Source organism: Battus philenor, unplaced genomic scaffold (assembly GCF_028537555.1).
Source record: "Battus philenor isolate CCGP_79_NKW_IND1 unplaced genomic scaffold, ilBatPhil1.0.hap1 SCAF_16, whole genome shotgun sequence".
Classification (NCBI taxonomy): Eukaryota; Metazoa; Arthropoda; class Insecta; order Lepidoptera; family Papilionidae; genus Battus; species Battus philenor.
The window spans coordinates 10,112,153-10,131,729 of NW_027181678.1; the positions used below are offsets into that span (position 1 = coordinate 10,112,153).

A 19,577-nucleotide genomic window follows, 5' to 3' on the forward strand; every position below is an offset into this window, starting at 1 on the left:
CAATTGGAAACAAATGAACTCTCCTCATTTAAATCTTTTGCACCTATATCCAAACACTGCATAAATTTAACCGTTTGCGAATCTAAATTAAATATTAAAATTATTTCTGCATTGCGATCCTAGTGATAATTTGTATATTTGTACCCATAGACTCACTTCATGTATTATTTTTTAAATTCAAGTAATGAAAGAGAATTTTTAAGCCACTGCAATCAGTGTCTCTCGTTACTTGGTCCAAATAACATAATGGGATCCGGTTTTGATTTTCTCTGCCGCGGAGAAAGTGTTATTACAGTCATACAGCAAATACTTATATCATACGAAACGGAAGTAACCACTTTTAAAGTTTATAAAAATGTCTGTATTTTTTTTGAGATTAATTATATTTATCTTATTTTTTGTTACGACTATATTATGTAATTTTAAAATGATGGCAAATAATTTACAGTTAAAAATTTAGAGAACACAAAACATAATTTAAAATTGTGAGGCTTAACTTCGGAACTTTCGTGAAATCCCCGTGGCGAGTCCATCATGGTGCAGAAAGAGTGGCCGGATACAGTGCTCGAGGCTGACGACCTGCGCAGCGGGTTTATGGACACCTTTTATCAGAAGGAACCTCCCTAACCAAATTAAATTTTTTACTAATGTTACTTTGGAAGCCCAAAAAATTAAGATGGTGGGTCCGAGTGTCTCCACGTAAGTAAGTCCAGTCAAGCTAGTCTAAGTCGGCGACTAGTGACAATAATGAGAGAATCTTATCATTGGCTACATCTTCATTAGTTAAACCACCATTAAACTAAGTTAAGGTTAAATAAAATAGCTTATTTGAAGCATAGCCTTAGCCACAAGCAATATCGTAAGTGAAAAACTGTACCATGATAGTGTCATTTTGGCAGCCGTAAATGCTTTAAATATTAAAATATATAAACACATACATATGTTTATTAATAAGCTAATAAAATATACTTTCCATGCATCGAAACCACAGTAGCGAGTATATCATTTTTGTAATTCTTAAGTTGCGGACAACCCAGTAAACGATAGAATTGTAAAAAAAAAACAATTGTTACCAACCCTGCTTTAGTCAGTTCAACATAGTACTTAATACTTACCACGTAAAACAACTAAGCCAATACCATTAACGCTATTACATCTATGACTGCATACAAGATAATAAACGACACCAGATCTAAGCGAGTAATCTTAAGTTAATGAAATAGTTTTTTTTTTTCGGTATAATTCTACGTTTATATATAATTTAAGTAAATATAGTAATACAAAATTTGAACTATAATTTTAAAAAGTGTTTTAAGGTCCCTTCCTAATGGTATAAGGTGATTTGAAGTGGGTCAAAAAACAAAGTGAATGATAAACCGAACACCTCATTATCTTTGTGAAAGCGATGACTATTGCAAGTGTAATTATTAACACTTCATGTTTTTTATGAAGCTATTATTATTAATTTTAAACTACACGTGATAGTTTTTGTTATTACATATATAGCTTACTTAATACTATGATAAAAGAAAACCTTATAAATTACAACACGTTCATTCACCACTCGGTCAAAATACGTGTGATTGTGCCTTTATAAAGTTGAATGTTATAGGTCTTCGCTGTCAATTAATGTTATGTTCACCTTACCCAAAAAGCAATATCACAGAAACAATAAATAACGTTACGATAACATAGTATCTATATATTAAAATTGATTTTAAATAGATGTAAAAGTTTTAAAGCTTTTTGCTGCAATATACATTCACAATGATTTCACACTTATAATCAACCAATCTGTTTACTGAACAGTGCAGTGAATGTGTTAAAATATATAAATAAATTTTATATCCTATTAGATATTTATTGAACTATGTATATGTTTTTAGCATATATAAAGTATTAAATAAAACTAAATTTACAATTTAACGAGGCTAGTCGAGCTCGAGATATTATTTCACTATGTCGATAAAAGAATTAAGAACACACAAGTATTACTAAACATTTTTAAATTCGGTCAAGTGACATCTCCGGGGCTTTATTTCAAATTGCTAGATTTTGTCATTGCGGTTTGCAATAACTACATATATTTGTATTATATTGCATTCGTATTAGCTTAGTTAAACTAATATTTGAACTGTTAGGGTTAAATATTGCAAGCGAAAGATGGTAAGTTTTGCAGTAAACTCATTGATTATAGATTTTTTTCGCAAGAGACGTAGTGTACATTTTTTGGCATTGACTAACGCTATTTGCCCGTTGGGATCCACAGCTTTATCAGTTTCGAGGTGGCAACGCACTAACCTCGGTACCAAGTTTAGGATACCCTGAAAGCCTCGGCACATACCTTCACATCAGTCATATTTAATTTTTTTTTGTTAAATTGCGGCTTCTGTCAGCTGTCACAATTTACTACAATACTTACACACTAATTTTAAATAAGTTGCACAATCAATTGGTGTTGTCTGTTCTTAATTAAAAATTAATTAAATGAATTAACAATTTAAAAAAATCAATCAACAATTATCAAATAATTTCATTTCCAATTAATTGTTAATTAAACATAATACAAGTTTTATTGTGTGTTTGCTTGTTATAAGCACTTGTTAAAAATAAGGTAAATGATTGAGATTAATTTTTATTGCGTGGCAAAAAGACATCACTTTAATTTATCCCAGTGTGATACTAGGGATTAAGACGAAAGTTAATCAGTCAGATCACGACAGAATCAGTAAAAATAACAGTATTACTACGGCTTTAAAGTTCTGGAGTGGAGAACATGATCCGGCAAGCGTCGTACTATGGATTGCCACTTGGAAGCACGATGGATACTGGTCGCTTCCTACCGGTACCATCGAAATTGTATAGTGGAAGTCTATATTCAGTAGAAGAAATTTAATGGCTGAAATAATGTAATCAATCCGGTTTTTTGTAGACTGAATTTGGTCATTCGTGGCACTAAACAGTAAAAGACAAACACACATCTTTAATTAGAAGTGCAAAGACAAAATTGGGGCACGTGGCACTAATAATTTAATAACTCTCTAAAATCATTGAGACCAATCTATTTTTCCTCTAAAATTTTATTCTGGAACATTACATCCCGAATCGCAAATACCGCTAAGTTTAAGAATCGCTAATGTCCGTGGAATGACTGGGCGCAAAACCACTAATTTGAAGACTTTGGCTTGAAAGCTTTGGCTCTCTGCAGTTCGATGCATCTTGATCTTTGGATTTTTAAAATCAAGATACGAACAGCATTATTTTGAATAAAGAAACTCGCATATTTCATCAAGTTTAACATTTTACCTTGCTGTATTTTTTAATAGCATAAAGGAAAAGTTGAATACATCGATAATATGTACATGTACAATACTACAAGTAGTGGCAAAGTCTTTATTCCGTAATGTATTCTAGAACAAATCAAAAGTAACTTTACAAATATGATAGCTTTCACAGTCTAGGGATCACCCAAATTTTTAAAAACTGAATATTTTTAAAATTTTTAGTATTAAAGGTATTGTATAATTATGAACCATTTTTAAAGTAAAGTCTTTTGTTAAGGAGTTTGTTGACTCATCAGTCTAAAATTGTAAGTTTTATCGCCTTTAAAATTGTAACACACGGTGTAAAATAATCATTGTTCTCGTGCCAAAATAAAATAGTTTGTCCACTGTTTTAAAACATATCCAAAAATCTTACGTTTGCATTTAAAAGTTACGTCTTAAATGGTAAATTGTTGTATTGTTCCTTGTATGTTGATACGGCGTCTGGTTTTATTCAAACATACGAATTAACAGCGCCTTGTAACGCTTTCATAAAGTGTACACGACAAGACATTGGCCTCACTCAAGGTAGTTTGCGTTCCTGCCAATTCAACTCGATATTATCCTTGCTATACATTTTTAATTCCTTCTACAGAATTTATCGATTGTGTTCTTGAAAGTACAATTATAAATAGCAATTAATAATATAAAGTGACTAAATACATAAGCCTTAATCGGCTACAAAAGCTTTAATCGGATGAATGTATAGTTCTTTTACTGTCAATTAATGTATGGTACACCCTATGAAAAAAAATCAATGGATGCAAAAATAAGAAGCATTGTAATGATAACATGGTACTAAAAAGTGTTTTTTTTTTAATTCGTATTGCTGCACCATTATATCAGCCCATGGGCCGTAAGATAAGGATCTTCCCCAAAGATGGTCACGATGACCGGTCTTGCACCGCCCACATTCAGCAACTTTCCACAACCTTGACTGTATCGGCTGTTCACCCAGTGGGGAAACTAGATTCGAGCACGGACCCAACGGTCGTCGGTTTCATAAACGATGTACCCTATTATCAGACGAGCAATTCTTTGAGGTAGGTTTTGCGAATCTCGTCGTTTCTGATTCAATTTCGTAGTGAATCTTCGAGCATAGGCCTTTTCATTGCTCTCTGGGTGACCATGAGCCTTATTATATGGCCCATCGTAAACGAGACCACGTCTCGGCATATTTTACACACTACATATTGAAAATAACTGTAGCTAGCTATTTGTCCTTGTAAACTTTGTACTGCTAGGAATTGATAGCCCGTCGCATTCCAATATAAAAAAATAAAATATCGTAATATATAACTTTATATTGGTTGATTGGAATTGGGTGTAAATGCTTTAAGCTTTTTGCTAATAAATGAGCATATCATATTTACTTTTTGTACAGAATGCGTTTGCGTCATTTAAGAAATTAAAAGTGGCCAGGCTATAAATATAAATAAAAGAATAATTAATAAACATGAAAATAAAACTCTTATCTTCTCAATCTCAATCTTCTAATCTAATCTGACACGATAATTACATTATTTTATCATTTTTTTTCACAAATTGACAGCATCCTAAAAAATGTGATTCATGGTGATATTGGATTAAACAGGTAAAAATTGGAAGTTTTTACCGATTACGATATTTTTAACTGTTCATACATGGTCGCAATAATCTACGTAAAGACAGTCCTTCAAGAGCTTTTATTGAAACTAATTATTTCTTCATTTCATCATCATTTCAGCCGTCCACAAGAAGTCCACTGCTATATATGGATCTCCCTATAGATTTCCAATAGGACTTCTTGGAAGCAACATATATCCAGCGTTTTCCGACGTCCTACGTACGTGACTCTTATTAGACTATCTTTTTGTAAAAATAAATGAGTGATTCTATTTTCGAATTCTAAAACATTTTTAGTGGCCAGTGTTTCAGTGTCACCTACTTATAACCAAAGTAGAAATGAAGGTTATATATCTGCATTATATTATGCAAACGATTGATGTAATATGTAATACATAATTAAAACTCTTAAAGATTATGTGAAATTGATTCGATTTTAATATTTCTAAACTAAGGATAAGTTATAATGTATTTATTACTTTATTTTTAGGAGAATATTTTACCGGAAATTTATAGTGTATGGTTAAAACTAGACCATGGAGAGCATAAGTTTGTCGAGCATTTTCATGCGAATTAAAATTCTTTAACTAACTTGTATATACACATAAAACTATATTTCGTTTGCGAACCGTTCGATGATAGGTTCATTAATATGTAAAATAATTTAGATAAACTGCTAAATAGTTTAAAACATTATCTTTTATAAATTCACATAAGATATAAAACTTCCTGAATTTAGTTGTGACGCACTTTACCTTTATATTTTTCGAGGGTAATGTAATGAGAATAAACATATAAAAAGTCGGTTACAATTGGCACCAACGGTAAATCGAACCTCAAACATTATGTAAGCCAGAAATAAAAATCTCGTTCAGTAGTCAGTAATGTTATGTATAAAATGTAATCACCCAGCAACTGCATCCCTTTCACGATTCGCAAGCAATTCGCGTATGTAGGTTAAAAATCTGACCGGTCGTCGACAACTTTTACCGTCCTTGGCGCCCTTGGTACGTTTAATGAACTTTACTTTTGCCGCCATTTTTTAATTTAGTTAACACCAGCCAGTTCTTTTAGTTATATTTTCTAAATGCGAAATTTTAAGATTTTAATTGAATTATACATTTAGAGATTCGTCTATTAAATTCTTTTTTAATTTTTTAAGATATGTATGTACAGGGTCAATGAATACTTACCTAATTAGCTGTCATAAAATATAAGCAATCCAAAAAATCAATGATTTTAGAAATAATAATGTAATGATAATATAATAAGAAAATTCATTTTCAAAATTCGAACTACTGCATATGAAAATAATTATTGTTTACCATATTTTCAAGCAGACTTTGTACAGGTAGATATTATTATCCTGTGGAATTTCGAAAGAAAAAAAAAATAATGTGGCATATATATAGAAAGATATATATACTAAATAGGTAAAAAAAGCTTTGAAGCTTGTTACTGACAAATGAGCCACCTTACTGACATACATTCACCTCTTTAAACCTTTTACACCCATAATCAATATACCTGTATATTATATAATAATAATATCAGCGCAAACTGTATAATGTGTAATGACGTTTTGTGAATTTACTATATTCATTAAATCTTAATTCAAATTATAAGTTTTAAAAATTTAGCTTTATTATTCTTCATAGAAGAAATTGGCAAGAGCTATTCAATTACCGGCGAGCAAATTTGGTTTATCAAAAATCGTATCTATTGAAAATGATTTGCTAGATTGCTAAATTTTCGATTAGTATTATAACTTTAAGACAAAAAAAAAACTTTTCGTTACGTAATCTTGAAAATATCATCGTTACAATTGCTAACCTTTTTATTCTCTTTTTTCTCTGATTTAAATAAAATGACCAAATCGATTCCTATAAACACATTTTAAGAAATGTTTTTGTGTTTAATCATTTTATAGTAATTTTTCTACATACTTAAATGGGCATAAGAAGAATATTTTAAATGTTTTAAACACAGGAGACGCATAGGCCATCACAAAGGCTTAATATAATTAGACACTAGTGTGGCTACACGGCTTTTCGCTATATATATATATATATATTTCGCTATATATATATAAAAATGTAATTATTGAACTATTTATAACAAGAACAAATTTTTTTCTTTTGAACAGGCTTTGTAAATTCAAGATATTAATGTAATGTACGTTAAATATGTTTATAATTAGTGTTCACCAACTGATAGGTTCGAATGTTGATTTTATCGAAAAAAACCGGGTAACAAACTCGAGAGTTACTTTTTTACCGCTAATTGGACAATTTTTTTGGTTAATTTTTTTAATTAAAACCCTGCTAATAGTATTTTGTTTTCACCTACGTTTGTTTATGTTTTTATGTAATCAAAATAAATGAAAAAAATAACCTGTGTTTCGTTACCCGAGTAAAATATAACTCAAACTTCTAATTAATTAATTAATCTGATTTCATCACCCTCAGAGAATAGAAGATTTTTAAAAAGGGTAATCAATGTGTGTATTATTTTGATTTAAGCATTTTTTATATTTTTATCATATATACAAAAATAAAGGTAAGCGACAGATGCAAATATATCGTGATATGCAAATATTGTGCTGTGAAGTTATTTTTTAGTAAAGTGTATATAATGATTGTACTATTTTTTGGCAAAGCTGGTGACAACCCTGGCCAGCCAGGTTTGGTAAAAGATATTTGCGACGATTGCGAAAGATCAGCATTCCACATTTACGGCAAGCCCAAATTAAATATATAGATTATATGTAACGACGTGTAGAATACATATGATGTGTGTCACCAATATTTGTAGTTTTTTTCGAAAACGTAAAAAAATTAATTACAATCCTCGACACATATAATCTAAATACAATTTTGGTTTTGTTTCACGTATTAATAAGTCGATGCCATTTAAACAATAAGTAAGATTTTTTTTACATTTACACAGTAACACACTTTTTTATTATCTGTATCTACGTCTTGTAAAATAATAATACAATGAATAATATACATAAATTAATCCGTTTTAAAATAGCAATGACATCTGTTGATATAATTTTATTTTTATTGATAGTAATGCTTTTAAATATTATAACGTGTTGCCTTTTAAAACATTCTTAAAATATATAATTTACAAATAATTTGATAGTCATTTGAAAGAAATAATGAAGTAGGCACTAAATAAATGTTCGGTATTACAAATTGGAACGGAACGTTAATACAGTCATTTATTAAAAAAATGGGTTTCTTAAAACATATAAACGCGTTTTATTTAAACTTATACATTGTTTTTTTAAGTTATGGATAACATTAAACAAAATCATAGTTGTCTTAATAAATATCGATATTAGATATAAAGATATATGATACGATTTCAAAAAGCCCTAGAGAGGGTTATACTTGAGATATCTTTACGAGATTGATTCATCGATGTGGGAGTTCGTATACAAATCTGACGTAGACCGATGAATTGACAAGTTGAAGTGGACAAGCTTCGTAACGAGCAGAACAAATAGTAACTGGGGCTTTAAGGTCCTGAAGTGGAGATCACTGCCCACCAAGAGCACCTTAATTCCCACAAAGTGGACAGGCAGCCTTGTTAATGTAGTCAGAAAATGCTGGATCCTGGTTTCACTTCAGGCCGGTCTTATTGGATACACGGGGGAGGCTTACTTATAGTTGTGATGTCTTACGGCTCTAAGATTAACTAAACTACTGCAGATGCTATCGATTATTTATGCATGTCTTTGTTTGTATAAGCTAAATTTATTTATAAAATCACGGAAAACTATTGCGATTACAGAATAAAAAGTAAATTTTTATAGACATAAATAAAGTGAATGTTCGCAAATGTAATAACAAGCTGCACATTGTACGCCATGTGTTTAGAAAACAGAAGTAATATCGTAACAAAATGAAGTTAATATTTTCTTTCCGTTTTTGGCACCTTTCACTATATTCATTTCGCAGTCTGAGTAAATTCACGAGATGCGATTTTATCTGGGGTATGTTTATATTATTACGGTTAACTGCAGTGATTACGAGGTTTTGACGCTATCGTTTATTTATTTAATAAATGGTAGTGTGATGAACCTCGATTGCAATGTTGTTATTTATTACATAAACATCGCAATAACTACGGACTAAGTACTGGATTTTTGATGACCAAAACAGGACCAATACTAGTATACACGCATGAATAAATTCTTAGGGAATTCTAAGTGTAAGTCTCTTATATTTAATAATTGTAATTTATTGAAAGCATAACATACGAAAGTAAAATATAAACTTATAATAACACAAACATACAGAGTTCTTATCACTCGAGGCGATTTCTTGTAGTCAACTATAGTATGGACACAGAAGAAGGAAGAGAAAATAGTCGACGTGTAGTTTTTGCGACATTGTTGAGTATTTAATAAATATATAATGTTTTCACACCGCGTTTATCGGCTGATGGTGGCCTCTCGAGAACTTGTTGGACCCAACGGCCATCGATTTCACGCCCACTGCAACTTCAGGTGAGCAGTTCTCTCGATCTCGCAGCGGAACTTCGAGCATAGCTCTCTCCATTGCCCTCTGGATGACCTTGACTATTTTTAGAAGGCCTATAGTAAGTAATCACGTCTTGGATCCATATGCTATCACCGGCAACACATATTATTTGACCCATTTATTATATATTTTAAATAACAAAATATTTAAATTGTCATTGTAAAGGTACAAAGATCGTACAAACCGAATTATAAGGAAAACATCCTGTCCCAGTTAAATTGTGACTGCGCATACAAGTGCAAGGGAGAGTAATAAACTCATAATCACAAATGCATACGCTTTTAACTTGGCACAGAATCTGCGATCGTAGTGTTATTGAATCTAAGAAGTTTTCTCGTATTTAAATAGTTGTTTTTTTGTATCTAATAGCTACAACATTCGTACGGTGATTCTTTTTAAATATACATTTAAAAATATATGATATAAAAAACGTTAGCATTCATTTTTTATTTAAAATTTTTATTTTAAAGCAGAATAATGTATTTTTCTTTAATTCCAATTCAATTTATGCCAATGAAAATACTCGATAAGATATGTAAAGATCAATAACATCATTAATGATATTCATATATTCAAGGTCTATGTAAAATCACAAATTTAGTTTTAAACCTGCTTTCACATTTGCTCATTATACATGGCGATAATTTGATACGAGGTATCTTTAGACAAAGTTCAATGACCAACCTATGTCTACGGCTTTCATATTATCAAAGTATCTATTCGCACGTATAATTAAATTTCAATCTAGAAATAATAATGTTTATGCAACGTCGTTCTAAATAAACCATTTTTTGGTTTTGTGTTTATTCTTTACATGAAATTTTACACGAATAAAAACATAATTAAGATATAAAACATCGAAACAATCACATTATTTTCTCAGACATTTTATTTATTTTAAGTGTTATTAATGTAGCAACTTCTCGAGTAAATTAGTTGCCAGTCGATTCATCATTCATAATTGATGTTTAAATTTGCGATCCTAACTTTTGTCGCCTAATATGGCTAATTTTGCAATCAAAGCATAAATAAATATTGTTTGTCTAACGAGTTATAAAAATGTCAAGCTATATTCCAATATGGTCGTTAAGATTGCTATCGACGCACATATAACCTATTAAACAATCGACTATATTCGATTTTTTATTTATATATATTATGATTATTCGATTCTATTTTAAATATGACTAAAAATTATTATATAAATATTATCTACAATATAGAATGAAGTTGTAAACTGGTTAATACAAAATTATACATTATCTCACAAATTCTAATATCTTCAAAGAAATTCAAATTTCTAGAATTTCTCTAGATCAGTATTTTCCAACGTGGAGTCTACACTCTATATGAGAGCAATTTGATTATTTAGGGGGGGAAGTTCTAAAATAGACTCCACGTAATTTACCCTTTCTATTAATATAAAAAAAATATTTATGTTACGTAAGAATATTAGAAAGGCTAAGGTGAAGCATAGCAAAAAAAGATGAAACACCGGTATATACCGCAAAAAAAAAACATTCTTTGCACAAGTTCGTACTTTTTCTATAAAATGATTTAAATAAGGTGGATTATTATTTTACATAAACAATAATTAATTATGACTACTGCCGCTTTAAAGAGGTCAGGACTGATAAAAGTTTCGCAATCCAATATAAAAAACAAAAATTTAAAAGGCTTTTAAAAGTGTTTTTTTTTATTTATAGAACGTTTTAATCATGAACAACGATTACTTACAGATATTAGTTTTCTAAAATCTTGCAGTGTTTAGAAGTAATGCAAGAATTAAAATAAGTCGAGTCGAAGATAAGTCTAACATCTTTCCTCTGTGGCTTGCATGTGAAAAGAAGAGTTGTTTTTTTTTCATGCATTTTGACAATATCTTCCACCTTCCTCTTAATTAAAACAAAAAACTCCTGTTTGGTAGAGTTATAGCCACAGTGGCTCTACCAATATTTTAGATAGATATTTTTAACTAACATTACATCCCGTAATTGGAAAGTAATTTTTTAATCATCACTATCTTCTTTCGTCATTTCAGCCGTAAGACGGTCACTGTTCGACTGAGGCTCCCCCAGTAGATTTTCAATAAGTACGGTTGAAAGTTTCATGCATTTAGTATCTTCCAATGAACTTAACAGTTCCATCTGTCCACCTAGTGGGTCGGCAACTTACGCTGCATTTGTCACTCCAAAACCTTAAGGCCCCGACAGCTACTTGTTATATGCACGATGTTGCCTGCCCACTGTCGTTTATCTTGGTAATCCGCTTGGCTACATTGGCTATTTTAGTTCATCTATACGTAACCATACGTAAATTTAAATAACTACGATTTTATCATTAATTTAAAATGACACAGTGCACGTCGAAGTCAGTGCACTTTGTCACTGTATGCTCTCTAAAACATCTATGTTAACATGGTTTCCAGCGTGCGTCATTGTACTCGGAAACTGGGGCATGCAGATAGAACGCAATTATGATAATCATGCTTCGTGGTTTTATCCTGAGCTTTACTAAGCCGACGTTAGTAGACGCAACTTGTTGTTAAACATTGTTATTGTTCCGGGACAAAATAAACCACAGTGTTTGAATTTCGAATCATATGTTTCTGGCAACATAAATTACAATCTATTGGTAATAATTTTATAAGTTTTTATAAAACGTGCACTGAGAGACATTCATTTACAAATTTTGTCTAGTCTATTAAAGTCGAATTTATCTGTTATAAAATATTTAAAAAATTCTTTAAAATATATCACAGAATCTACAATATTATATAAGCTATTGATGAAATATCGTTTGTTAATCAAAAATTGACGGACATAACTTTTTATGATCGCCGTGGAGATTCGGATTTTGAATTAATGTCACATGAAGTCAAACATACTAAAGTACATCTTAAAATACATGATATTTAACTAACGCATTAAAACCATAATGCTAAAATATATCTAAGTATATTCATATAGAATGATAGTTCAAACTTCAGGGCCATATATATATTAGTTTCATATTTTCGGCTACTTAATATTTCACTTATTCATTTGTCATACTCGTTGTAATATAATAGCGGTATTATATAGCCAAACTGTTATAACATAATGGGATAATAAGTTAAAACAATTAACTAAACAAATCTGAAACGCATTCATTATTAATGATCTAACAGTAAGTTCTGGACTGGCCGGAATTCTCAAGCGACTTTCTTAACGCTCAGCTAGTAATTTAATCAGGTTTATACTCTCGTGCCAGCGCACCGTCAGCGTGTTAGCTGCTGTCTACTATTAATGGAGTTCGAAACAAGTTCTCGGCTAAACTGCAGCCGCTGTGGGATAGGTTGCGATATGTTTGGATGTTCCTCGTTTAATTTACTCTATCATCTTTAAGTTAAATTTATTTTTTTAATGTATATGTCGGTGTGACCACGTTATAAACTAATTATTAAAAGAAATCAATTATTATACAACAATAAAAATATAAAAAACTGTTTTTTTATTTACACACTTCAATTTTTATAAAATTCGTAGTGCAGCTGTTAAGTAATTACTTAATGTAGTTTCAAAGGATTCGATGCTAGATTAGCGCACACATCGTATGAATACCTCAATCAACGTTAGCTTATAAAGGTAACGTAAAACATGATGAGCTTGCTTACTTCTAAGACGAAAGTTAAAAGTTTAAATAGAAGAATGTATGGCACATAATTTTGTGATTTTTTTTTCATGTATAGTATGATGACTTTATTGGCATTTAAAGATTATGCGGACTGGAGGGAGTAGAGTGCAGGTTGTTAGCGTGAGCCTTGTTTTGGGCTGAGGAAGTCCGAGAGACTTGGACTTGGGCCGTTCCATCATATGCATTATTACCAGGTTCGAAGGTTCGAGTTACCTTAGGAAGGTTAATTAAGTAGTGACCTGGGACAAGGTCCCCCAGGAGGACTTCTACTAAGTCTATTGTCAGGCTAATATTATTACCCTTTCGGAAATCACGATTGCTGAGTGAAGTAGCAGCGGAAAAACTCTAACGCATATAGAATGATCGAATATTTGAGAAGAGGCTTATGTTTGCTACAATAGCCTCCTATCATTTAGAAGAGAGCTAGCCGGACATTATGGGGCTAAGTACCAGATTCAGATTATTTTGTCCAGATTTTTTAACACAAATATCCCTTTATAATATAGAATTATCGTTGGACGTTTCTCATAAGATATATAGACTTTCCAGGTCCTGGAATTTATTAAAATTAATTAATACTGAAAATATTACATGTAGAGTTCTTGAAAATAATTTAAGTGTTTTATAAGTTATTAACCCAAATTAATTTTAATAGTAAATGATCAGGAAACTTGATAAAATTAACCCAATTGTTCAACGTAGCATATAAAAGAGATATCCTTTAATTTTAAAAAGTTATAATTCAATTACGAAACTGTTTGTGCGCTCCGATCATCTCTTGCGAAGTTTGCGGAAACGTTGTTAACTTCTGAATGGATTTCTGTGTTAATTAAGTGCGATTTTCGGTCTAATTAATGACTAAAATTTGTAGGCGTAATCCAAGGTCTATTGATTATCCTTTTGTATTTACCTAATTTATGCCTAACTTCTTGTGATTAAGTGAACAATGAAGATATCGCGCTCCTTAAATATAACTGTAGAAATGAATATATATATAAACAAATAAAATATTCCCCTCTGATACTATTCTTCCATTTTATCAATGAAAGAAAAGTTATTATCGATTAAAAAATAATTAAATTTTTTTTTTAAAAAAAGTTAAACCTGTTTCTATCTTTAGAACTATTTTACATCTAGTCTTACCTGTAAGTTATAATAACACGTTGGACCACTTAATAACTCCAGAATTTAAAAACTAATTTTATTAATTCTACAATCGAAACTTTAAAATTGCAAGTAATAGTTTATTTTGATCTAGGAAAGAGTGGGCATGGCAAAAAAAAGAAAAAGCTCTAACCATCTTTTGTAGTGGTTGCAGATGCACAAAGAAAAACTAAAAAAATATTTTATGGAATTTTCAAAGACTCACTAATTTCCGTATCATTAAGACAATGTTGAAGCTTTATTACTTATTAAATTTTTACAATTTACAGTACATGATAGGAAATTGGTTATAATAAACATGCTTAACATGTTTTTGCACTATTTTTGTATATACAAAGCTGTATATAAAGCTAATTACGCTAGAATACAACCGCTGGAAGAAATACCAAAGCTAGAATAAACCGATCCGGTACAGTGATAATAGGTGACATCACGTGTAACTCACATATTTAACACGTTCACTGCGGCTTGAGGCCGATTCCGCCTCATGGTAGACTTTGCACTGGTGCGGCGCGTAAAACTCGTGTTTTCTCTCTAGTGCGGCGGCTGTTTACACTCAACCGAAACATGAGGCAGAAAAGGCCTCAACCGCACTACTAGGAAGTTCAGCTTGAGGCTGATTCGACCTCAGCCGCACCAGCTGAAAGTTCTTCAAAATTCGGCCCGCAGTGAACGTGTTAAATCATGTTCCTGACTCGATTTCTTCAGGATGTATTTCTTTATTGTTTACATCTATCTATTTATAATATTATCTTCTGCGACTATTTATGTCATCGTTTCAACTCATACACGCCCACTGCAGAGCATAGCCCACCCCCAAAGATTTCTAATGGTATGGGGGCATGTATTTGGGGGACTGGAAAGTAATGTCGCTTTCTTAAGCTAAATTCACACAACTACAAGTTTTCCTTATTAACCAACATTGGATAATATTTATCTTAATACCAAGATTTAGTTGGTTTATTATAACAAATTAATTACATATAGGAACCATAAAAATATTCGCAAACGTCTATAATATTGAAAATTAAAAAACCAGGTTAGTTGAAATAGGTAGGAAATAGGTTAAAAAGCTTTAAAGAGATGTACGTAGAAGAAAATGTATATAGCTCACTTGATGTGAATTAAAATTTAATAACCATAAAGTATTGGACGTATAAATTATAGCATTATGATAATATAGTATGAAAAATGGTTTACAAGATTAGGGGTACTACATATTAAAATTATTATTTGTTTGCCATCTGTTCCCCAAACTTGGTACTGTCAGAAGTTATTCGCTATCGCATTCCAATAGAAAAAAAAATTAACGAATATAGCTTATTTCACATTGATGAATTTTACATGTTGATAATGAATAAACTTACATTACATTCACTTCTTCAAAGTTTATGTATTTATTTTCAATCATTATCTATAAGGATACGGTTGAAATTCGAAACGTAACAATAGTTATGATAACATATATAATTAGATTAACGATGTCGATATCGATGTTGTGCAAGTAGTTTTTTTGTTCTCCTGACTAACAATAAATGACAATAATTTCCATGCGACAGTATCTTCGCCAGGTTTAATTTCAAAGCACTTGTCAAACGTCACGGACAGATAAGCGATTCGAGCTCGACCTCGTTTTCAAACATTCAACTCCAGTTTTTCGCTTGATCAAAGCTTGCATTGCTGTTTCGCCCCACTTCGCTCTATCTGCGAGCGTTTATCTTAACGGCTTGCTCCGAGACAATGCTATAAAATTATATCTATAATGTAATGGGAGGCGTTTCCAGCGGGCCCGAGCTTTACTTTACTACGTGCTTTGGAAGCCAACTGCTGCAAAATGTTTAAAAAAAAACGACTTCGCTTGGTGTTATAATTTTAGCGCTTAAATAAATATGTCTTTGTCATCATCGTCACCATCATCATTTTAATAGGACTGATTGGAAGCGGTCTAGCATGTTCCGAAGATCTGTTCCGAAGTGTGTGTGGCAACCTTATGCTTTTTATTCCGTGGTATTCAATCCAAAACCTTAAGAACCCAACGGCTATCTGCTATACGTGCTAATCAGCTGGGCTGTTGTTTACTCTCTTCCCGAACCTTTGTATATACGTACAAATCTCCTAAGCATATATATAATTAAAACTTTTACAGAACAATCGATAATGTTCGACTCTGACTACTTTCTAACATGTAATTGGTGCTAAAATTTAATATTGATGAATATCAAACGATTCTTTCACTTTTCCAGAACGTTCTAAAATTTTAATTATCGTCGTAGTGGTCGTCATTTCAGACCATTGACGCCCATTGAACGACAAAGATCTGTGGGATGTACCATAATCTCAATGCTTGGCGAGCGGATTGACGACGGAGTGTGGTACATAGATGACGCTACTTCCCACCCGTTGAAATCTTGTTCTGAGCTGTGGCATTCCTTTATAAAGAGTGATTCATTTAAGATTATTATTTTTAAATTTCAATTATATTTTAAGTAAAATGAAATGTTAAATATATTATTTTATTCATCCACAAATTGTAATATATACATATCTTGAAAAATTAACTAAATAAGATAAAAAGTTGTGTACTTAATAAAAAAAATAATGGACACGACCGGCATTATTAAATAAAATTCCAAATCATTTAAAAAACTTCATTTCATCATCATCAATTTTTTTTTATATCGGCTGCCTAAATCCATTTATACTAAAATTATAAGCAATTATTATTTTCATGAAAAATTGAGTTAATCCGCTTTCAAAAGAACAATAATATTTGTTATAAAATTTAAAGGTGCACAAGACCATTAAACATTATTTAAATCCTTCAAATTTAATACAACAATACTCTATTTATTTCACTTATCTTTAACCATTACAGAAACATTATTTATGTTATACAAAATATTTTTTATAAACACTCGTTTATGTAAATATATATATTTACATTAATTGCACATTTATTTATACAACAAGAATGGGTCAGATAATGTATGAAGTAATAATCATAAAAATAGTGTAACATTTAGTGATGCAAAACGAATTATCAGCGAAGTGCTTCGCTCACGCCACCTAGTAAATGCAACGTTCAATTTAACGCAGCGAGATGGCTATTCCGTTCGACTGGAAAAGCTATTACGTAGTATTTGCCGCGGGCTGAATTTGCATGCCGCGTGAAACGGATATATGCCAATCAATGTATGCTATCTTCCTTTTTTTCAACATGTTCTTAATCACTCTGACAGTAGCCAATGAGAGAAACGAGTGATGTAATGATTAGTAAAGATGGACATTTTATTACTACATAACCTGCTTTTACATAAATATAAATGAATGAATGATTGAATGATAATATTTATTTTCTCCTTCACAATACCTTTAGTCCAATTATATTAGAGCTATATAGAGTACATTTTAGTAGAAAGTAAGTTGGGAGAGACTGGTGCCTGTGATAAATTTACAGAAACAAGTGTGTCACAAGGCCTTCCCCGCATAAAGACAGAAATTTTAGCAAGCACTATATCTCTACTAAAGAATAATATCACTACGCAATTATATATATAACAGACGGAATAGAAAAAATAATCTAATATTGAGAACACAAAATTTGACTTATAAAATGTATGAGTGATGCGTGTATTATATCATATTCGTTAAGAAAGTATATTTAGTGTGAATGCTAAGCTGATATGTCAGTGGCTGTGAAATTAGTAAAAATCAACAGTGCCCATTTGAAGAATAAAAAGAGAAGTAATGGAAAGACAAGGATGGACGATAAAGTTGAATTTGTATAATTAAAATAACTGACAATATTGTTGAATAATAATTTAATAGTAATAATTTTATAATTACCTCAATTAATTTTATTTCTTTAATTTATGTTAAATTAAATTATAAAAATATGTGATTAATGTAAAAACTATGAGCGGATTAAAAGAATTAAAAAATTTATAAAAACTGAAAGGATCGACCATCGGCAATGCTGAGATCCTTGTGCTCACTTCACGGATTCCGACGCCATTCAGCCAAGCGTAAAGAGTAGGCTATACATAAATATTTAACGTATTCATCTGGAACTGTATTCTTCAAATATAAGTGCATGACCATATTCATTCATTATATTTTCAATCTACTTTTTGCACTCTTGTCAGAGGGGTCGTAGTCAGGTTCCGGTCGTTTCTGGTGCCCCCGCTGTTCTAGCTATGCATCGTCGTGTATCATTCATTTATTTCGTCTTTGGTTGCAGTTTTAATGAGACCTGTCCACCTTGCTGGAAAGCTTCTACGAGTTCGTTTATCTTTGCTTTACATCACTAAATGTTTCACTAAGACCACATTACAGGCGACATGTTCGAAGAACTTAAGTATTCGTATTAGAACAGTCGATGATTAAATCTTTTTAATGCTGAGTTCTTTGAGGCTCTAAGATTGGTTTCGGTACACTGTCTACGAGATTTAAATTATCCGTTGAATATATTTATTTTTAATGAAGAATAACTAATAACAATTTTAAAAAATTGATTTCGACGAGCCTAAGGTATTACCATCGAAGACATTGAAAGTAGAGTCACAAACATTACATACAACTACAACTGTTTGCAAGTTTTTTTTTTACTTTTTTTTCATTCTAAAAGTCAAAACTTAAACACGCGTAAATTCCAACATTTTCAATATAATCATTGTGTAATGTTAATTTATACTTTATGTTAGAAATAAAATTTGTTTAATTGACATTTAATATTGATAATCTAACTCGGAATAAGAAATCATGAATGCATAAAATCCATGCTCCAGTTTAAGACTGGTTGCTCACGCAAGATAGGTTTTGGAAAGCGCTAGTTGCTATTTCCTAGCTCTAGCGTAGCTTAACACGTTAGTGAATGTTCCAGAGTCGGCGAATTATTTGGCACGATTGATATTTTTATAAATAACTATTAATCATAGGTCAATGTTTTATATTTCACTAAATGATTGTTATTCGTTGTATATAGAAAAAATATTCCAAATTACTCATAGATTTTATTATATTATACATTCATCGTCTTTATCTTCATATCACCCTTAAGACGTCCAAAGGACAAGACCTACGACATAGTTTGCCAATAGGACCGGTTGGAAGCGGCCTACTCCAGCGAATTCCGACGACCTTGACAAACTTGGGGAGGTCACCCTGTGCTGCGCGAGCAGATCCGTGGTGTCTACTCCAGAAACTCGCTCCAATTTGACAATCTGCTGGGCGATGTCCATTTTTTTTGTTCGAT

At 31.3% G+C, this 19,577-nt stretch overlaps 1 protein-coding gene across 1 annotated transcript in view; it reads right to left on the bottom strand.

Annotated features, from left to right (window-relative positions):
• The window catches only part of tfc (triforce), a 113,093-nt gene that overhangs the window by 73,358 nt on the left and 20,158 nt on the right, over nt 1–19,577 (bottom strand). The window lies entirely within an intron of this gene.